Raw genomic sequence first — 23610 nt, 5'->3', positions numbered from 1 at the left:
TATGGTTCCATTTGCTTTATTAGTTCTCGAATTATCAGGAAATTTGTATTTCATTTGTGTAGAAGCTCCCCGTCTTAAAGTGGAGAGGTGTCCTAATTCACCATAGAAAATATTTTTGCCCTCGAAAACTTTCACATGCCAAATTTGGTTCCATTTGCTTGATTAGTTCTCGAATTATGAGGAAATTTGTATTTCATTTGTGTAGAAGCCCCCCCTCTAAAAAGGAAGATGGGTCATAACTCGCTTTTTAAAGAGGAGAGGGGTCTCAATTCACCATCAGCATCAGCATCTTTGGCTCGAGCAGCACGTTCCTCACAATCATGTGGAAGATTTGTGCCTTGCCCATCTTGCCCGTGTCATCATTTACCTGATGAGGACGGGAAGGAAAACAGGAGGAATAGGAAGGGGTGGATGAGGAATTTGGACAAACACAAACATATATATACCGAGAGATTTTTGTACCCCCGAAGGGATACTGCAATCCTTGGTAGTTAACTTATCAAAAGTACACCCCCTGGGGGGTACACTCATGATAAATAAGAGCTTATAGCTCAATACCGCTTTCGGTAAGGAACATCAAAATGTCTCGTAATTTTAGTTTCCTAAAATCCGATTCATTTAAGACGTAGGATCCAAAGATCCTATGACGCAATTGTGCTACTGCAGGACAGTTGCAGATTACGTGATATGGTGTACCGTAGTCGGATTCACATAAATTACAATGAAACGATTCAGCTCGCTGAATCGTAGCCATATGATAATTTAGTCTGCAGTGACCAGTCAGTGATCTGACAAGAATACTGCAATTTACCTTTGAGTGTTGCAAAAGAAATTTCGCAACCTTCTCACAAGGCTTAACAATGAAACTTTTCGTTTGACGACAAGTTTCAAGATTTTCCCAATAACGTACATGTTCAGATGAAAACCAAGATCGAATCTTTTGTTTTATCCAACATGCCGCAATTGGTAAAGCAGGTTCCGGTCCGAAAACCGACTTTTCTGCTCCAGACCTTGCTAGTTCATCAGCCCATTCATTTCCGGTTATACCAGAATGGCCAGGAACCCAAACCAGATGAACGGCATTTAGAATGCTTAGTTCTTCTAATTGGGTGTGGCAGGCGATGACTGTTTTAGATTTAGAATTAGCCGCACAAAGGGCTTTTATAGCGGCTTGACTGTCAGAACAGAAGTAGATAATCTTGCCTATCAGTTCTTTCTGAAGTGCAAACTGAGCTCCGCACATAATTGCAAAGATTTCAGCTTGAAAAACGGTGCAGTAACTACCCAACGAATAGGATTCCTCCAATTCCAGCTCACGGCAGTAAACACCAGCACCCGCGCGACCTTCGTACAAGGAACCATCGGTATAACAGACCACATAGTCGGAAATTTTCCTTTCCATGTAGCCTGACATCCAATCCTCTCTAGGAGGGAAGTCACTTGAGAAAGTCCTATACGGGAAAGTACGCATGAGCGTTACATCGCTAGGAGCAAGGGCAAACTTGTCCTCAGCAACAATTTGCGACCACAATCGAGTATGACCAGTGGAACCGTCCACAGACTGCCAAAGGCCAATCGCGTGTAGTCGATAAGCACATATTAGTGCCTCTTGCTTCAGGTGGAAGTGTAGAGGTTTAATATTGAAAATAGCTTCTAGGGCGGCAGTAGGAGTTGTAGTAAATGCACCAGACATTGCCATTAAACACATCCTTTGAAGATGGTTTAGCTTTGTCTGGACAGTCACAACTTCCCCTCTCTGCCACCATACAAGACAACCATACGCCAGTATTGGTCTGACAACGACCGTGTATAACCAGTGTATGTATTTGGGTTTAAGCCCCCAAGAGTTGCCAATTGCTCGTCTACATTGCCCAAAGGCCATGCACGCTTTTTTAATTCGGAAGTCAATATTTGTGGACCAGTCAAGCTTGGAGTTGAGAATCAACCCCACGTACTTCACTTCGTTCACAACATCAACATCCGAATCGTAAAAGCGCAGAGCGCGAGCTCCATTGGTATTTCTACGTCTTGAAAATGAGACGATAGATGTTTTGCTCGGATTTACCGAAAGTGCAGTTTCTCGGCACCACGTTTCCACGACGCGTAGTGCCTGCTGCATTAAGTCAAATAATGTGCTTATGCGCTTTCCAACTACTAGGATGAGATAGTCATCCGCAAAACCATATGACGGATAGCCTAGACCATTGAGTTTCCTCAATAGGCCGTCCGCCACAAGGTTCCATAAAAGAGGCGAGAGAACGCCACCTTGTGGACATCCACAAACACTTTGCTTCCAAATGCTTGCTTGCCGTAAGGACGAAAAAAGCAATCGGTTACTAAGCATTTGTTCTATCCACTTTATGATTATTGAAGGCACATTATGATAACGAGCAGCCTCCAAAATGGAAGCGAAAGATACGTTATCAAACGCGCCTTCAATATCCAAAAAAGTTCCTAAGCAAGATTCCTTTTGTGAAAAAGCAACCTCAATTTTATCCACCACATCATGTAATAAAGTGGTTGTAGATTTGCCACTTTGATAAGCATGTTGTGCTGAATGAAGAGGAACTTCTACTAAGCTTGTTTCGCGGATGTGGTGATCAACAATTCGCTCAAGTGATTTAAGCAAGAATGACGTTAGACTGATTGGTCTAAAACTTTTTGCTTGCTCGTATGTCGCGCGTCCACCTTTAGGAATGAACTTAATGGTTATTTCACGCCATTGAGTTGGGATGTACCCAATAGCAATACTACACACAAACATCCTTCTCAGAATGTGTTTGAAGTACTTGAATCCTTTCTGCAGTAGAATAGGGTATATTCCATCTGTTCCAGGAGATTTGTATGGAGAGAAGCTGTTCACGGCCCACTCAATCGCTTCAGTTGTGACAAGTCTCCGAGCAAAAGCCCATGAGTCTAAGCCACCTAAAACGATTTCTGGATCGTTTCGAACTTCAGGTTCCACACAGCCCGGAAAGTGACTATAAAAGAGACATTCCAGGATTTCATTGTCATTCGAACAGTATTCACCGTTCGAACTTCGAATGTTATTAACCTGATAATCTTTCGATTTTGACAGTATTTTATTAAGTCGACTTGCCTCGCCGAAACTGGAAACGTTGCTACAGAACCTGTGCCAGCTCGTGCGTGCTGAAGACCGTACCGTTTGTATGGGAGCCCCCCCCCTCCTAATTCATCATAGAAAAAATGGTTGCCTCCAAAAACACCCACATGCCAAATATGGTTCCATTTGCTTTATTAGTTCTCGAATTATCAGGAAATTTGTATTTCATTTGTGTAGAAGCTCCCCGTCTTAAAGTGGAGAGGTGTCCTAATTCACCATAGAAAATATTTTTGCCCTCGAAAACTTTCACATGCCAAATTTGGTTCCATTTGCTTGATTAGTTCTCGAATTATGAGGAAATTTTGTATTTCATTTGTGTAGAAGCCCCCTCTCTAAAAAGGGAGATGGGTCATAACTCGCTTTTTAAAGAGGAGAGGGGTCTCAATTCACCGTAGAAAAAAATCTTGCCTCCAAAACCACTTACATGTCAAATTTGGTTCTATGTATTTGCTTGATTAGTTCTCGAGTTATGAGGAAATTTATTTTTCATTTGTATAGGAGGCCCCCCTCTTAAAGTGGAGAGGTGTTCTAATTCACCATAGAAAAAATTCTTGCCTCCAAAAACACCTACATGCCAAATTTGGTTCCATTTGCTTGATTAGTTCTCGAGTTATGAGGGAAATTTGTATTTCATTTGTATAGGAGCCCCCCCTTCTAAAGTGGGGAGGGGTCCGAATCCATCATAGAAAATATTTTTGTCTCCAAAAACACCCACATGCCAAATTTGGTTCCTTTTGCTTGATTAGTTCTCGAGTTATGAGGAAATTTGTATTTCGTTTGTATAGGAGCCCCCCCTCTTAAAGTGGGGAGGGGTCCTAATTCGCCATAGAAAATATTCTTGCCCTCGAAAACTTTCACATGCCAAATTTTGTTCCATTTGCTTGATTAGTTCTCGAGTTATGAGGAAATTTGAATGGAAGCCGCCCCTCTTAAAGGGGAGAGGAGCTATAATTCCCCTTATAAAGAGGGGAGGGGTCTCAATTTACCATAGAATGAATTCTTGTCACCGAAAACACCCACATGCCAAATTTTGTTCTATTTGCTTGATTAGTTCTCGAGTTATGCAGAAATATGTGTTTTATTTATATGAAAGCCCCCCCTCTTAGTGGGGGGAGGGGTCTCTAACCATCACTAAAACCTTTCCTGGCTCCAAAAACCTCTACATGCAAATTTTCACGCCGATCGGTTCAGTAGTTTTCGATTCTATAAGGAACATACGGACAGACAGACAGACAGACAGAAAGCCTTTTTTATAGGTATAGATAATTTTTTACAATAATTGACTGAAGTTTTTGGAGCCCTGAAATTAAATAAAAAAGAAAACTTTTCCAATTAAATTCTACTATTTATATTTATTCACGACAGATACATATTTCGCCTATCACTTGCAGGCCCTATGCAGGTTCGAAAACAGACATTGATGAATCCTGTAAGTCGTAGACCAGCGGTTCCCAACCTTTTTTCGGTTCGCGTACCCCCTGACGGATTTCCCTATACTATTCTGAAGCGAACTAAAGTTTTGGCGTACCCCTGGGGGTTCGCGAACCCCCATTTGGGAACCGCTGTCGTAGACGATCTGTTGCGAATTAAATAGTAGAATTCAATTGGAAAAGTTTTCTTTTTTATTTAATTTTAAACAAAAAATGATACAAATTCAATTGTATTTTTTTCCAAAGCTCCTGTGGAGTGCTGTTAGTGGAAGTTTCAGATTTTTTTGTGAATAAACTATAGTACTTTTATATGAAAGTTGTTTGATTTACTTGAACTTGCCCGAAATTGAAAAAAAAATCAATAGTGCGAGTTTTTTTCTTAAATATTTAATAACTTATTTAGTTTGCATCCTATGGAAAAATAGTCTTTAAAGAAAATGTGTATTTTACTATACCGAATAACTTTGTAGAACATTTGAAAGCACCAAAATAATCGAGTGCAAAATTGTTGACCGAAGTTGATTTTCAAATGCTCTTTTTGAACGAACCAAGTTTTCTGGGGAAAAATTTTTTTGGACGCATTAAAAAGCAAAAGTTTATATCATACTAATAGTGCTAAAAGATACGCTATATTGTATTAATCAACTTCTTCAAAGACACCAACTCTCAACAATTACGTGTTTCTTACGCAAATACTAATGATCGTGTTTTTTCGATTCGGCACCACTGTGCACTGTTTAAACACTGTCAAATAGACATAATTCTTTAAAGAACGTTCTATATAAAATATCGAGACACATATTTTACGTGCACACTTGGTTACCTTGAATTTTTCGTTATTATTCGACAATTAATTATGTCTGTGGCAAAATTTTTCAAAATATTTAAACCCAACCCATACAAAAATTCTAGAAAATCCCCTGCTGTATAATGAATTCTGATCAGGAAAAAATCAGATCTTTAATCAAAGCCTTTTCTTCAATTTCAATATCAGCGGCATTAAAAATTTATTAGATTTCTAACTTCAAACAGTTGTGTTTCTGTTAATTAACCACTACACGAAAACCGTCTTTAGACATTTCATTAGACTGCTCAAAACACATGTATAATTGCACTCATTCAGTGCAATAACACTTCGGGTGCAAACATGTTGATTGATTTATTAGCTGATTTGTAGCAAATTTGTTGCGTGAACTAATCAATACACCGTAGCTAACAGCTTGTTTACTACCGTGTTGGACCTTTCCACCGAAACCAGAATTACTCAAAAATGCACCTATGTTGCGCCAAGTATGAACTGCGCCGTGAATGACTTCGTGCTTTCCACGACACGACTTATAATAGTTAACATACTAGCCCTGTAGAAAAATTCAATTTAAAATTGCTTATTTTTTATGTTGCAATCAGTTCCGTAATTTTTAAAGCAGTTCATGGCAGTTTCTATTCAAGTGTAGGAATGCGGTACAATCACAATTAAAATACCATTGTAATGCAATGTAATACCATATAATGTATTGAATTTTATTCGATAACGATATAAGTGCCATTTCAATTATCAATTACATCTGCGTTACATTACCAATTGTAAATAAACTGACTGAAAACTATAATTTTTTAACCAAAGCTTTATACAATACATTCTTTGATATAAAGTCCTTAAAAATGAATAAAACTCCAACATAATTTCTACCCACCATTAACATCGACAATCAAATATACCCTACTGTGTATAGACTTACCGTCTATGGAACCAACCCACCAATTCCCGGTGTGACTACGCCCTGATGCTCGCTAGGCCGTATGCACACACACACAGTACTTTTTATGAACTATTCATGGGTAATAAAAATGCTTCTGCTGCGCGTCCATTACGGTATCTCGCGTCACATAAAATGATTCCCCACAACGAAGCAACCGAAGTAAAGGCAAAGCTATCGCAGAAAAGCAAAGTCCCAACCGGACGTGAAAACTAAAGCCCCAGCCAAACCAGACTGGCCGATCCGCCGCCGTACCGTGATCGAATCGTGATTCGACGACGACCACAACGTGATGAATAGACGATTAAATCGAATGGACACTTTATGCAATTAAACGTGCACTCGGTTGGCGGTGTTGTGATTTTGCTTGGACTGAAAATGGTTTATCTGAAGTGTATAGCACTCGGTGGGAAATATTTAACCGAAATCCGGACAACTGAACAGCGATAGAAATCGTTGGTATTGCTCATCCCATCGGGGATTGAATAAGGAATCAAAACGCAATAACCATCATGCAGTTGCAAGCATCTCAATTCATACCCCCTTCATTTTGAATATTGAAATGTGCAAAGTGCCTAGTTGCGATGAGAGCCCACCTGTAAGTTCATCAAGCAACACAAAAATTAACTCTCTCCCTGTCGTAATCAATCGCGCACGCGAATAGCTCGTTATAGGTTTTGGCAATCGAAAAATCAATCTTTTAATAAGTACCATAGCATCAATAATTACATTTCAATTGCTCCTCGGCTTTCCTCGGCGGCACCTTTCCCTGCTGCTACTGGCACGCTGTGCTGGTCATTGATACCCGGGTAATCCACACGTTGCAGCTCAGTTCGATTCCACAACCGCGCACTACCTCACGCGTTCCCACGGCTCGCAGCCGTGGCTTCACTTTCCAGCACGCACCAATTCACCAATCACTACGGTGTAGGTTCGTCACTTGTTGGTGCACAAACAATCACTCGATCAAACGTAGAATTCGCCCTTTTAATAATCGATTAAAATGAAATCAAAATTAGACATTCGTTTAAATTTTCCTTTCAACTCGGATTGTGCTGCCAATAGGTGTATTTCGTTTACAATCAACCGTTTTCTTTTTCGATTCCACCGTCCAACAACAATCGATCACTCACTTTACGCGTAAATTTCCACAAACAATTCGATCAATTATCCGCGCGGAGATTTTTCCTCACACGGGCACTTGCGTCTTCACCGCCACGGAATGCACGTAAAGTTTCACCGGTCGGATGCCGAACAAGTGTTATCACATTCAACGCATCTTCTCTCCGCTCGCTGCTGGCGCTGGCACTGGCGCTGTCGATGGCATCACGCCAATCTACGACGGAGCCCCGAACGGCCGACGGTTGGGGTGATCGCCGGAGACTCGAAGGCAAAATTTCCACATTTCCACTGTCATTTTTTTCGGTTCGGTTTGCTTCTTTCTTTCTTACACACCAACACCCCCGAGCCGGCGACGGACGTCTCGTTGGTCAAGATCCTCGCCAGCAGCCTTCGAACATGCACTCGTTTTTTTTTTGCGAAAACAGATGTAAACGAAAGGAAAATCGACCGGGTGAAAGAGGGTAAACAGAGCTGCAGCCAACCGTTCGGTTCGTTAATTTATTTTCACTTGTGTTGTTTCTTCTGTCTTCTCTGCTGTTCGGTGTAACTACGATTACTGGGGTACGGTACCGTACGTAAGGGGGTGGTAGTGTTCAAATTTCACCACCACGGCAGCAGAAGATGAACAGTTTTCTACCCGGCAAGGAGCAGCCGAAGGGCCGCCACGGGTGGTTTCAAACTCTGGACCGGTCGGTTCGACGTTTTTACCTCTCCAACTCTGCAACAAGAAGTGAGAAGAAATAATAACAGTAAACATGGTGAAAATTAGTCTAGCAAAAATAAACAAGCAACGAAAAAAAAACTCCAAGAGCCGCCAAGAAAAACTGAAATGTTGACGGTTAATAATTAAACATATACAGGTGCTTTGGAAACTCTTCGGTGGCTGCCCGCGCTATGAGCGTCTTCACGCTTCCACGTGGTAGGTTTGTTGGTAAACTAAGTGTGAGCTCGGCTGGCTTAGCATAAATACGGAAAGTGAAATTTGAGCTACTGGCTGGTGAGTGAATTGATTCGACGTCACACTCTGATATCCCACTAGTTAGCCTAGCTGAAATGAAAAGCTAATTAATATTTAAACTACGCAGACACAAACGGAAAGGTCGGTCTTCTTTTAGGAAGAAGAATGTTTTGGACTGTAAAATACAGGAATCGTAGTATGGCGAATCCATTATTACTTATCACAAAAACACCACCCGATTAGCTTAAGAAAACTTCAAACTTTCGGGTGCAATTGGATTTAAAATTAAAGTTAAAGTAGGGCTACAAATAAGACTTAAAACTGGACTAGAAATTAGAGTTGAAATTAGACTTGAAATGGGACTTGACATAGGGTATTAAATTAGATTTGAATTTGGGCTTATATGAGCTTTAATCCTTTTTACAAATTTACCTGGAAATTGGATTTGAAATTAAAGCTGAAATTGGACAAGAAATTGGAATGAAAATGAGACGTAAGTTGAATTTAAATTGGACTCGAAATTAGCCATTACACATTACATTTGAACATAGGCTTGAAATTGGATTTCGAGCGTGGAAACGAAATCGGACACGAAGTTTTACTTGAAATTAGGACCGCCATTTTTTGTCCCTCTCACACGTTTTGCCTTTTTTCCGTTCCTTTTTTTCTCCTATCCAGTCCCACTTTTCCACTTTTCGTCACGTTTTTCTTTTTTCTGCACCATTTTCTTGATTACTGGTCACACTTTTCTTCTTTTTCCTCTTTTTCTCTCCGTTTTCTTGTTTCTTGTTTCCTGTTTCATTGTTTCATTTTTCTTCGTTTACTGACCCATTTTTCTTATTTTCAGTCCTGTTTTACTCATTTTCGTTTCCGTTTTACATTTTTTCTGTTCCCCTTTTCCATTTTCCGTTACCAGTTTTCGTCTTTTTCTAAATATTTTTAATTCTTTTCATTCCTTTTTTCGTCTTTGTTTGTTCCGTTTTTCTATTTTTGGGCAAAAAACGATAACAGGAATGTTCTTCGGTTTTCTTTTTTTGTTTCCTATTTTTTCGTCTTTCTCTCCCGTTGTACCTTTTTCTTCGATCTGTTCCTGCTTTTTCTTTTCTTCTTTTTCCGTCCCATTCTCCCATGCTATTCCCATTAGGTCCATCTATCTTTCTTCCACCGTATCCCGTTTGACATCTTTTTCTCATTTTCATAGTTTTCTCAATCGATTAGACAATTTTTTTCTCACGCTAATCTAGTTTTCTATTCCGTTTCCCAATTCTTTTCCCGTAATCCAATTTTGCTGTCTCGTTTTTTGTTTCTTGTCCCATCAACTCGTTTTCGATTTTTTCTCTTTTTCCTTGTTCCATTCTTTTTCTTATTATGTCCTGCTTTTCCTCGTTTTCTATCATGTTCAGTTTATCTTTTTCATTTTGTCCCGTTTGCCTTACATTTTCATTTTTACCACCATTTTCCTCTTTTCCCGTTCTCGTTTCTCAATTCCTCTCTCCTGCTCCCAACTTGCTATTCTTTTCTTCCTTTTCTATTCCATTTTTTCGCCTTTTCTCCTGTTTTTTCTCCTGTGCAGTTTGTCCTAATTTTCTTTCTCGTTTTCCTCGTTTTTTATCGGTTTTTTTTCTATTCTCTCATTTTTAAGCTTTTCTGTTCCGTTCTCTCTCTTTTTCTGTCTCTTATTTTTGTCTAGTTTTCCCTTTACTTTCTTCACTTTTCTACTATTCTATTTTTTTCTCTTTTTACATCGTTTTCCTTTCCATTTTATCACAATTTTCTCCGCGTTTCTGTTTTGCAAGCCAATTTTTGTTCTTTTTCTCTCTCATGTTTTTTATTGTTTTTCTATCTCGTTTGTCTAGTTTTTGTCATGTTTCCCCCCTTGTTTTCCGTTTTATTTGAATAAGAGGCATTGTATTTAGAATTGAGTCTAAACTTAAAATTGGCCTTGAAATTAGTGTTGAAATTGGAAACGAAATTAGAATTGAATTTGGACTTGAAATTAATCAGAAAACGCAATAAAAAGGCGATGAAAAAATGACTAAAATACGAAGAAAAGACAACGAAGAGATGGCGAGTAACTGACCAAAAACGACAAAAATACGATTGAAATAACAAGAAAATACGAAGAAAAGACAACGAAAAGATGCCAATACAATGATAGAAAACAACTTTTAAAGGTAACGTGAAAAAAATGACAAAACATCCAAAAATAGACGACAAATATACGACAGAAAGACGACAAAAAAGGCAGTTAAAACAAAACAGTTTTGTTGTCTGGACAACAAACACGACGACAAAAACTGGCAGAAGACAACAAAGTAAATGGCGAAATTACGACAAAAGACGATGCAAAGATGATAAAATAAACGGAAAAATGACGCCGAAAAGGTGCTAGAACAGCAATAACAAGTGGCAAAACAAGGCCAATAACAGAGGTTAAAAAACTACGAACAGATGACAAAAATACAATAGTTGACAAAATGACGACGAATTCGAACAAAAAAACAACAAAGATATGACAAAAGATAGCAAAAAGGCGTCGAGAAAATACGAGAAATGAACCACAAAAAGGCAGGAAATAGACGACAGGAAAACGACGAAGAGAGCCGGCTAATAGATGACAGAAAGACGATGAATATGCTAAGACAAATTGGCGAAAAGACGAAAAACGACAAAAATACGATGAACAGACATCGAAAAAATGCAAAAAACACGGCAACAAAATATGCCCAAACAAGCAGTGAAAAACGACGAGAAGACTAATGATAGATATATAAAACAGGTTGGAGAGACGATAAGATGACGGCAAAACAGCTGTAAGAAATGCCGGAAAAGACATCCAAATGGCGACTAACAGACGCGATAACGATGCAACTGCCACAAAAGACAAGTAACAATGTAGATATATAATGGTTTTCGCGACCAACATAGGCCATCAAAACCATCATAAATGTTCAATAAAACATAAATTGTTACTTTTGAATGGCAACAAGTGGAAATATAGCCGAAAGGCAGATGTCAAGAAGAACAAAAATGACTAAGAGACGTCAAAAAGATAACAACAAGAGCGACAAGACGACAGCATGTTGCGGTAGCCCCGCAACTCCCGCAGCGTCCTGTACTCTAATAGCCGACTGTAAACCCGAAAAAAAATTACATTAAATTTTGTAGTAGAAACAATTCGTTTACAACAGTTTTTATTGTGGACATTGAAACTTACGGTACTGAAAAAGCGTCTCAAATTCAAATTTTATTCTTATTTTTGTTTCCTATTTTAAGCGTTAGAATTGGTCGTATTTCATCACAAATTTACAGCCTTTTTTAATTATATTTTGTTTTTTCGCTTTAAAAAATTACCATAAAGGGACAATAAATGAACGATACGGTAAATGAAAATTTTTGTTAGCGAAAAAATAATTTTTTTTATTGTTAAGATACTTACCAACCCATCATTTTTATGGTAGAATCTCTCAAAACCATAAAAGTTATGGTGGACTACAATAAGTTTGATGATTTGGTGGGTCTTTTCTGACGATAAGTTTTATTGTTTTTACTGTATTTTGAAGCCTACTGTACAATAGTTTATAACTTTGCGTTACGGTTATTTTTTTCCGGGTAATCATTTTCAAACATTTATTTATATTAAAAATTAGTTTGGTAAAAGTTATTTTTTAAATAACTACTTCCTTTTCATATGCTATTCGTGTTGCTCCATCTACAGAAATATTTTTTTCACAATGTACATGAAACTTCCTGTATTTCACTTTTTTACATCATGAAGATCGTATAAACCGTTTCCTTACAATGGATAAGATTCGCTATAGAAAGAGGCACGAGCCTTCGGGACAAATGACCGTTCAGCAGTTAAAACCCCGCAAACAGAATAGAAAGAGCCTGGCTTTTGCTTGTTTAAAATAAAGGTTCATTTTAAATAATGGACGCACGATTTCTACGCAAAAAAATGCAGTACAAATTGACATCAATGTACAGATATGGACAGAAGTGCTTCAGACTTTTATGTAGCTAATATTATATATTCCAAACGAGTTTGTTTATCGTTTACTTTCTACCACAAGAAGAAGCCAACAAGAAGTATGTATTGAATGTATCAGGTTAAAACTAAGTTTAATGCGTCCGTGTGCTGTTTTTCCTCGGATTCGTATTCCATTCAGAAGGTTAAGGACATTTTCAACATTGACAACAAATATGTTGTACAGCAGACATAGCAATTACTGTCTTGTGTACGCATAATAGCTGTTATTGCAATAAAACGGTAGGGGAAAGTAGTCAACAGCGAAACAGTAGGAACAGTGAGACAACGGGAATAATTGCACCATGCAGCATTCAAGATCCATGATATTCTCCCGGACAGTGAAGTTTATGAACCGGGATGTAGTTGAAAAATATTGATAAATGTACTACATAGCATCACCTAGTAATGAGAGATAATAATAAAAAAAATTATTTCCTAACGCCACTATTTTACTGTTGATGTGATTATTCTAGTTTGGTTACATTGAAATGCGCTTAAGTGGCTTTTTACGCGGTTTTTAAACAAATTCAAAAATTTACATGGTTTTCTTTACGCAAATTTTAGAATTCACCCGGCTTTATTAAGCGGTTTTTGCGAATTCGGAATGCTAGGACCACTGCTTTTCTTTTCATTTATTAAAGAAATTTGTCTCCGACGAGTTGTTAGAGGCTATACTTTTAATAATATAAACCAACCGTGCAGGAAGTTTTTTCAAGGTCTGATAATAGTTTTCTCTCGACTTGTTCTAGTTTGACAGATTGATGGATGTAATTTATCAGCAATTTCTAGAATGGGACAATACAAATTCTATCGAAATTTTTCCCGGGGTTGCGACATTTGAAATTGATTATAGCTATGATATTTTTCTCCACAGACTATATGACTTCAAAAGAGAATTGCCAAATTTTGCTGAAGAGAAATTCATTATTTTCCCAACGGTATTTTTTTAATCAAAATTAAGAAAGATGCTGAATTTAACAAAATTTTAAATCAACTTAGTGTTTAAATGCAAGTTCAACCGATTTGTGTACTTTATTTCACGGTTTATTAGTATTAAGTGTCTTGTTCTTGGCTGTATTTGAAGGAAATTAATATTTTTTTGAATCCAATCAGTGATGTATCAATGTATCATCACTATATCATAAATTCGAGCAAAGCCAAGCCTTGGACTTAAGCGTCCTTTCTAAGACTTGACCCTTCTTTATCGACAGAATTCCCGGAAAAAATAAAGATAACACGAAGATAAAAATTACTGTAACAGTAGGATACAAAATACAGTAAACACAATAAAATGTATCGTCAAAAAAGATCACCATACCATCAAACTTATTGTAGTGTAGTTTAACAACCCTACTTAATCTTAACATCTCTTAACATCAATATCTTGACAATAAATAAATCTATTTTTTCGAGAACAAAAATTTTCATTTACAGTAAATGGTATCGTCCTTTTATGATAATTTTTTTTAGCGTAAAAACAAAATTAGGAACTAAAATATGAATAAATTTTGAATTTGATACGCTTTTACAATAAATTTACCATAAGTTTCAATATCCACAATAAAAACTATTGTCGACGCATTGTTTCTACTACAAAATTTATTGTAAATTTTTTTCCGGGGGCTCTCGGCACGCGCTTGTTTTTGTCAATTTTGACCAAATGAAGGGGATGTTATTTTACTTTTCTAGGAGCAAAAAGATGTTGTGATCAATAACCCTGGAACGCGCTGGGATAATACCGATCTTCTATCGTCACAAGAAAGCAATCTTCTCGAAGATTTCGATAGCAGAGTATTTGATTGCGGCAAAATTAGTCAATTTACTGTAATTTTCTCGGTTAACATCGCAAAATTAGGGAGGCACTATCTTTATTTATTTATCAACTATAAGAGACAAACAGGTTCTGTAAACAAACACGAAGTTGTTCGAATGCATATAAAGATAGCTTTCCTTTGGTGAAATAAGATTAAATTAATCCAACGGAATCCCAAGATATTTGCTTCTACAATGATAAAGGTAGGGTAAAATGCCGTTTATTTGACTACAACATCAAGAAACAACCCTCTGCCGTAACCAGATACCCGATCATCGGATCATCGTTATGAAAATAGCTTTTTTATGACAAAAACGATCAATTTGATCCCAACGGAATCCGACGATGTAGACGTTTACATCTCTTCATATCGAGAAAACTAGGATAAAATGTCTTTCCTTTGGCAAAAACTTGGCAATAGATCATGCCGTGAACAAGCCGCTCATTATTGGATTCCTTATGAAAATATCTTCCTTTTGACATCTAAATATTGAACCTAGCTCCGCGGCATTTAGAGATATAAAGGTTTTTTTTCGAAAAAAATTGTGGGAAATTTTGGGTAAAACTTTTACCAGATAAAAATTTTCTTCGATTGCTGAACAAATCTACTAGTATTTTTATTTAAAAAAAACTCAGATGCTTGGTTACGATGAGTTTAAATCTTTGAAACAGGCGATTATTACTCATTAAAATCGAAAAATTTCGAATGGAAGTTTTCTGGGAAAAAGGAACTCTCCGACTTTTTTTAAATATTATTTTATTTATAAGTCATTAAGCAATACCCATCGGCCCACAACTTGAGACCTTAGAGACTTGGAGGTCTCTATATAAAACCAAGAATATTGGTCCTCAATTGCTTCCCTGAAGAACATTTTATTTTTTGCAGAATCTAGACAATTTGACACGAGGATCATTGTTTATCAAATCAATCAATCATAATTAGAAGTTTCCAGTAGATTCACAGCAGAATTTATGGGCTTCGTTTCCTGACAGAATTACCAATGATAGCCCCATGAAAAATTTCAGAAAAGTTATAAGCTTACAAAACCTACCAAAAATGATATGAAACTTTGTAAAACTATTTTTAACGTGGTTGATCGAAGCATGGAAGCAAGGATGATTGATAAATCCATTGTGAGGCCGAATCAACCTAGAGAAAAATCATTTAGCATATGATACCCTTTCGCCTTTATACTCACGTCTGCCGAATTTACTAATTTGAAGCTACCTTACATAAACCAACAACTTGTTTGCCCAAAATGGTCGCCCACTGTTACCGGTAAGAAATCATAAACATTTTCCTTCATAAATTCCATTCGCGCATTCGCGATATTAAAAAACGACACCAAAACAAACTGATTCCGCTCGTCCGAGAGACACCATCTGCAGCCGAAGTATGCGAATAAAAACCTGTTCACCGAAAAACCAACATTGCTGTTTTGCTTCTTCGTTCGTCACGAAGTTCTTCAGTTTATATTCCAAACACACTTATCCACGGCATGTTCAACCATCCAGTAAGCAAGCACAACCACCGAAGAAGAACTCCCAAAGCCCAAAACACTGCACAAGCATCTTCCATTCCGTAACAAAACAGTAAATAACTTACGATGCACAGAAAAAAACTGCGATCTTCACTCGATCATTTCTCCCAAAAAAAAACAAAACCAACACACGCTTAGGCCCGTTCCGTCGCGCTGAAGGGCCCCCCTTTACTTTCACAAGCGCGCGATCGACGACGACTTGCTTGTTCGCCCTGATTGTATCGTTCGTTTGTTTTTGTCGGTAGGTACCAATTAATTTCGCGACGAATCTAATAATCGGGCCGCAGCTGGGCAGCACGTAAACAGCGGCACTACCTTCCGTGAACAGACTCCGACTTCAACTAACTCCGGCGAGCTTTGCAACCCACCGAACCACCCATCATCGGAGGTTCGGCACGCACAACGGCACAGCACAGGCTGCAGCAATGCAGTCGTCAAAAGCTCCGAAGCTCGGTAGAAGATCGCGAATGTTTTCAACCCGAAGCGGGAGCTTTCGATGCACGACGGTGGAAACGAACTGGCGGCCATGCGGCCGTTCGTCAACGCCGGCTTTGATTTGTTTACCTTTTTCGTCGGTTTTGGTTCGGCGGCGACACGAAGCGACGAACCCGCTTGTGCAGTTTTCGATCACAAATTTTATCACTTTAATTCAATATATTTTTAAAGCTTTCAATGTTGTGGACCAAAATATAGCGTTTGTTATGCAAACAAAAATCTTTCTATAAAACATATTGTTATTCTTCTTCATTATTTTCATTATTTGTTTGGCCCAAATATCAAATCAATTTAAAAGAAATGAGCAGCGAGTCGCTTTGAAAGCGAATATAGGCACAAGCAATTTATGTTGGTAGGTATATCCGGCTTCCGAAGTAACATGGAAGCCATCAATGAATGAAACTAGCAAGGAGAGTCTGGTAGCAGTGCAGAGCGCGCTCGCAAGACCTGGTTTAGATTTTTTTACCATTTTCATCGGCCTGCTCCAGCCAGTCAGGCGGCGGATGGATGGATGGTACGCGGTGAAACTTAACCCAATATCACCGAATCTCCGCCAAATCGGTGCTGATCTCGCAATCGGAATCGGTAGACGAGCATATGGAATGATTGCCGATAAAAATGGATCCTCCTTTCTTTTCCTTTCTATGAATGATGGTTGGAATAGCAGCTAGTGTTGAACGTGATCAATGGAATTCAAATAAAACGGCTTCGAGTGGGTGTTGTAGCTCTGCTGGAGGAGAAGAGTACATCTGTGGTGGATATGCACGCATTGTCTGTATCGTATACATCTATGAAAGATTCGTTAATTTTTCGATTCGAATGATTTAACGGCTGACGAAGCATATGTAGTTGCTGGTAACGAGATGATGGTGTTGCTTGCTAAGTGGAAACAATTTATCTGCATCGAAAAGAGAGGAAAAAATGAAATCGATAACGGTTATTGCACTCGTTCCAATCGAAAAGTTGGCAGAAATTTAACTACTGAACTGTGCCAAACTGTTTAAACGTATAAATTACTTGTTTTTGGTACCCGCTTTTGTTCGTTTGATGCAGATTATACAATCACTTTAAATTTCACTTCTACCGAATGCAAACCGACGCGGTACAAAATGGCGATTCTTTGTTTTCATTCTTATTTCATCTAAACTTTTTTTATTTTATGCATGTTTTTTATCAAGTTCAACAAAAATTTTGATCAATGATATTACCTGGACATTTGTTTTTCACGGAATTTTCCACGTTGGTGAAAACAAAACTTCAACGGACTAGATAAAAAGGAACCTCTACAACCCCATTATACGTACTACGTATTTTATACTCCACCGACACACGCTATGTTCGAAGGTACTTATTATTTAACTTACATGAGTGACACTTCTCTATTTTTCTCAAATTTTCGAAAAAGAACTCATTTTTCACTGCATGTCACTGCAAGGGGGATTGATCAATCCGTACAAAACTTTGGGACATTGAATGTGGAGTCGGAATGAGCAATTATACAAAATTTGGTTGAAGTCGGAGGTGGTCGATTACAACGGATATGATCACTTGAGGGGGGATGACCTTGAAAATTGAATTTCGTGAAAAACCCAAGATAGAATATTTTAAGACCTTCTTTAAATTGTTTTGACCAATACTTACATCCTGTGAAGAGAAATCTGAAGTGCATGTAAGTTAAATAATAAGTACCTTCGGATATAGCGTGCGATACTGAACCCAGCTGAGTTATTTTTAGGCTCAAATTGTGCCTCTTCCCAGTGATGCCAGATCTACGTATTTATCCGTAGTTCTACGGATTTAGGAATTTTCTACGGACCTACGGATCAAGTACTCAAATCTACGGATTTTCATAAACTTTGCGGAAAAGATTGAAAGTTTCATTTAGTGACAAAAAGTACGTGTGGGTTACATGAAATGAATAATATCTCGGAAAGCATAACTTTATTCTTTCTGACAGAAAGAAGCAAATAAAATACTTTTTTAATAAGAAGTGTATTAAAAATGAAAGATTTGCTTTATTGCTGTTAATAAAAACTAGCATTTTTCGCTTTGACGGCAGATATTTATAGTAATATTGATATTTTCCTGGCTGAAGTGCGGCAAAATGGCTAAATATTTTCATTTTTATTTTTTCCCACATTTTGGCAGCTCCGTAATTAAATTTCTGTAGAGCGATAGAACTTCAAAATCAAGCGAATAAGGTTGTTCTTTTCAATCAAGTAGTTTAATCTTTGTTCAATATGCATCAATGCTCAATATGTTCTTTTTATGCGACAAATAAAAGTTCTTGGATTTTCAGAAAGCGATGAAAACTCAATGGAACAATGTGATGAAAAGATGGCAAAAATACGATAAAAAGACATTTAAAAACTGTCAAACATTCGATAAAACACACAAAAAAGACTACAAAAAGATGGCGAATATACGTCATCAAAAAGACATCGAAAGAACAACGAAAAGACAAGAAAAATACAACAAATTTTGTTATCTTGGCAACAAACAGGACGAGAGATGATAAAAAATGACAATGAAAATGAAGAAAAGGCGGCAAAATGTCATAAAACGAAAATACGATGGAAAGATGGCAAAAAAACATGAAAAGATGATAAAAAATATAGCAGAGAAACGACAATGAGATGACGAATATGGAGAAAAGGTAATAAGGAGATTACAAAAAGACGGGTAAATGGTTCCGAAAAAGCGGTAGCGAAAAGACGATGAAAGAACTATGAAACGACAGCAAATAATCGACGAACAGGCAGTGAAATGCCTGCGAAAAGGTATGACGAAGAAGTAAAGACAAGTAGGCGAAAAGTTGAAAGACGACAAAAATACGGTTAAAAGACGCCAAAAACGTTAAAAACAGCGACAAAATTGCTAAAAAAAGACCATACAAAACGATGAAAAGACTAAATAAATGTAGCCTTTGGCTAAAGGTATTAGAGAAACAGTTAAAAGTCAGCAAAACAGTGACAGGCCAAAAAAGTCACTAATGCCGATGCCATCAAACAAAAAACGCCGCAAAAAGCAATAAAAAACGGCAAACTAATCACTGAAAAGAGACAAAAAGGCGATGATAAAATACCAGATGTTAAAAATAACGAAAAACGACAAACAAACGTTAAAAGACAACAAAGAAACGAGAGGTCAAAACGGTGTAGTGGTTAGCATTCTCATCTATCACGTTGAGGGCTCGGGTTCAAATTCCAGTCCCACAGAAACCACGAATGACCCAAGCTTTTAAAGTGACTATAATTACATTAAAACAAACAAAAAACGACAAGAAGATGACAATAACGGCGGAAAAGTTGACGGAGTACACTTAGCAAAACTAAAAAACGAAAAAATAAAGACAAAACACAAAATAACCAAACGACGAAAAATGAAAGAATTCGGACAAATAAAGGCTAAAGCCGAATATCGAAAGTCAAAATTATGCGTTCTTGAATAATATAGAGGAAATTTGAAATGTATCATAAACTGATTCGATTCAAAAAAGTATTAATTTGTTTCAAATGCAATCAAGAATACCGATGCGATAAAAAATGTTACTTTTTAGCAAAACTGAGAGTGTTTCTCTCTCTCTCTCTCTCTCTCTCTGAAGAACAAATGTCGATCAAACTTCTATCTAAATCAAAAGTTTAAATTTAAATTTTGATTCGGTTTTATAATTGATGACCCTTTCCTCTGTGATTAAAACATAGATGGTAAAACTACGGATTTTCCTTCAGCAATACCTGGCATCACTGTTCTCCCGTTTATTGAATTGTAGTCAAACCACCGAATGAAAAATATAATCCAACACCTTTTACTGACGGGACGATGAAACTGAATCGTCTGATTTTGGTGTCTACTGTCTACTAATCGCTCGATTGTTGTACCAACTCTTATGGAAGTTGAACAGAGAGATCTGCTGATTCTTTGGTATGTTTAATCGATCGACTAACATCGACCAACACACAAACACGGGCGAAATAGGTGGATTGATTGGTGCATGAAATTGCATTTCCGGTTCTTTCTTTCATCTATTCCTTTTCGTGTATTTACGAATATCATCGTTTTGCACACGTTTTTCAGTATTTTTCCGTCGTTGTGCGTAAGCTCGCCCTTTCGCCTGACTTGCCAACAACGTACATTGTTTGTCTGCAGAAAATATTATATTATCTGCAAAATAGGTGAGTAGAATGGGAACACAAGTGTAATATAAATATGACTCGCTCCGAATTATAGTGGTCTATTGACCATTGAGTGAATTTTACAGGAGACGCAATTGTCTAAAAAACTCTATAATAAATTCTATTCAATTATTTTCTCCAAACCAAGTGTTCTAATGTGTAGTGCAAAAAGTGATTCAACATGAAAATGCATAAAAATCCGAACTTTTGTCAAAATATACCATTTATTCACACCCTATATACATATCATACACTATGATTTCATATATATTTTCACCGTAATCCCCAAAACGTTCTGCAACATAGTGGTCTATATCAAAGGGATTTGTAAATGGCTGTATCTTGCGCTACTGAAGTGCTGACCGTCTAGCAAGTTGCAGTCTTCAGGAAGGTTATTCCAATGACTACCAGCTTTAGGGTGGTATGGAAAATAGCGCAGAATTGTCTCACTACATGGCACCAGTGTATATGTATATTACGTTTTTTTTGGTACGGCGGTTCCTTCATAGAAAATCATAACAAATAATTAATTTCTGCTAGTGAATTTTAGATAATTTCTCTTTTACCGTCAGGAGAAGCATTTTCCTTTTCTGATTCACTGTCAGTACTTCCGTAATCGAAAATAAGATCCATTTTCACGTTGCTCAATCTGTTGAAAATAACACTATGGCTATTGGATATTCACTACAGTTTGCACAAAGGACTTGTAGATCTTGGAATAAAGTGACAAAGAAATCCAAAGTTATTTGCCTATGGCTTACCCTTGCGAGGTCCGTTGATAAAAGAGATCAATTCTGGATATGCCTTGCCCACGATGGCTAGAATCAACAAATGTGGTTGCTAAGGCTACGATATATTGTTTAGAAACGTTCAGACACTCAATCCAATGCTATAGCAAATCTTTGTATTACTTACTTATCCACTTACTTACTTACTTACTTACTTACTTAGGTGGCTTGCCATCCTAAGACAAAGCCTGTTGAACAAAGTTTCTCCATGTAATTCGGTTGAGGGCTACAGCTCTCCAATTCCGCCAGATCTCGCTCCACCTGGTCTAACCATCTTGCTCACTGCGCTCCTGGTCGTCTTGTTCCTACCGGATTTGGGGCGAACACCATCTTTGCAGGGTAGTTGTCCGGCATTCTTGCAACATGCCCTGCCCATCGTATCCGTCCAGCTTTAGCCAGGTCCTCCTCGAGCATTGTCCATGTTTCATGCCCGTAGAGAACAACCGGTCTAATAAGCGTCTTATACAGGGTGCACTTTGTACGGGGACTTAGTCTGCTCGACCGCAATTGCTTGTGGAGCCCATAGTAAGCACGACTTCCGCTGATAATACGCCTCCGAATCTCACGGCTGGTATCATTGTCCGCCGTTACCAGTGAGCCAAGGTAGACAAATTCTTCGACTACCTCAAACTCATCGCCGTCGATCAATATACTACTGCCCAAGCGGTGTCGTTCGGCCTCGGTTCCGCTGGCCAGCATGTACTTTGTTTTAGACGTATTTACCTTTAACCCAATCTTTTCTGCTTCGCGCTTTAGTCTGGTGTACTGTTCAGTCACCGCCACAGATGTTCTGCCGATAATATCCATGTCATCGGCAAAGCAGACGAATTGACTAGATTTGTTGAATACCGTGCCCCGCGTGTTGATATCCGCTCGGTTCATAACACCTTGTAGCGCTATGTTGAACAGCAGACATGAAAGACCAACACCTTGATGAAGCCCTCTGTGTGATTCAAATGAACTTGACAATCCATCCGAAATCCGAACACAGCACTGTGTACCATCCATCGTAGATTTAATCAGTTTGATGAGCTTTCTGGGGAAGCTGTTCTCGTCCAAGATTTCCCATAGCTCTTTCCGGTCGGTGGTATCATATGCGGCTTTGAAGTCAACGAATAAATGATGCGTGGGAACTCTGTATTCACGGCCCTTTCGGAGGATTTTCCGCAGTGTAAATATTTGATCCGTTGTAGACCGACCTTCGACGAAGCCGGATTGATAAGTTCCCACAAATCTATTCGCAATTGGTGATAGACGGCGGAAAATGATTTGAGACAGCACTTTATAGGCGGCTCCGATGCCATCTTTTCCAGCTGACTTATTGTTCTTTAGCTGCATGATGGCCTCCTTAACTTCGCCTATCGTTAGGGCTAGCACCTGTTCCCCGTTTGTTGCACCGTCGAAACCGCTTTCCCCGCCGCCATGGTTCTCCGCCTGGGCGCCATTTAGGTGTTCGTCGAAGTGCTGCTTCCACCTATCGGTCACCTCACGAACGTCCGTCAGAATACTGCCAGTCTTATCCCGACACATTTCGGCTCGCGGCATAAAGCCTTTGCGGGATCCGTTCAGTTTCTGGTAGAACTTTCGCGTTTCCTGAGAAAGATGCAGCCGCTCCAACTCTGCATATTCCTGCTCTTCCAGGTAGCGCTTTTTTCTCCCGAAAGATTTGGTATCGCTCCATCTTCTTCTGTTTGTGTCACACGTTCTGACGTGTGGCACTGTGTATCTTGGCCGCCCGCGCAGCGTTCTCCTCATCCATCACCCTCCTACATTCATCGTTAAACCAATCGTTCCGCTGATTCCGGGCCACATGCCCGATGGAGCTCTCCACTACACTGCTGATGGTTGTTTCGATAGTGGTCTAACAGTCCTCGAAAGGTGCTTCGTCCAGCTCGTCCTCTTCCGGCTGGCTGCTTCAGCCGCCCGAGATCTAACCGAGGCTGGCGTCGGTACCGAATGTTGTTCACAACGGAGAGTCTTGGGCGCATCTTAACCATCACTAGGTAGTGGTCCGAGTCAATGTTAGCGCTTCGATGGGATCAGACGTCGATAATGTCTGAGAAGTGCCGTCTGTCGATCAAAACGTGGTCGATCTGTGATTTTGTCTGATTTGGTGACCTCCAGGTGTACTTGTGATGGATTCTGTACTGGAAAAGGTACTACGTACGGCCATGTTATTGGAGGCGGCAAAGTCGATAAGTCTTAGGCCCATTTCATTGGTCCGCTGGTGTGCGTTGAACCTTCCAATCACCGGTTTGTATTCCTCCTCCTGGCCGACCTGAGCAATCCCCGATGACGATCTTGATATCATGTTTTGGGCAGTGGTCGTATTCACTCTCCAACTGCGCGTAGAAGTCATCCTTGTCGTCATCGGTAC

The 23610-nt window shown here is 38.7% G+C and overlaps 1 protein-coding gene across 2 annotated transcripts in view; it reads right to left on the bottom strand.

Annotated features, from left to right (window-relative positions):
• LOC128738445 (mucin-5AC) overlaps positions 1 to 16100 on the bottom strand; it is a 245579-nt gene extending 229479 nt beyond the window's left edge. Inside the window, exons 1-2 of one of the 2 annotated variants that reach the window (XM_053833578.1) lie at positions 15841 to 16100; positions 7041 to 8151 (exon numbers count right to left, since the gene is read on the bottom strand). The gene's annotated coding sequence lies outside the window, so the exon portion shown is untranslated. Of the gene's footprint in view, positions 1 to 7040; positions 8152 to 15433; positions 15790 to 15840 lie in introns of those variants that run through there. The other variant, XM_053833579.1, reaches the window with a different exon arrangement.
• Positions 16101 to 23610: the final 7510 nt, after the last annotated feature.

This window comes from Sabethes cyaneus, chromosome 2 (assembly GCF_943734655.1).
Source record: "Sabethes cyaneus chromosome 2, idSabCyanKW18_F2, whole genome shotgun sequence".
In the NCBI taxonomy this organism is placed as follows: domain Eukaryota; kingdom Metazoa; phylum Arthropoda; class Insecta; order Diptera; family Culicidae; genus Sabethes; species Sabethes cyaneus.
Note: the sequence above shows the minus strand (reverse complement) of the source record. Positions and strands in the feature narration are given on the sequence as shown.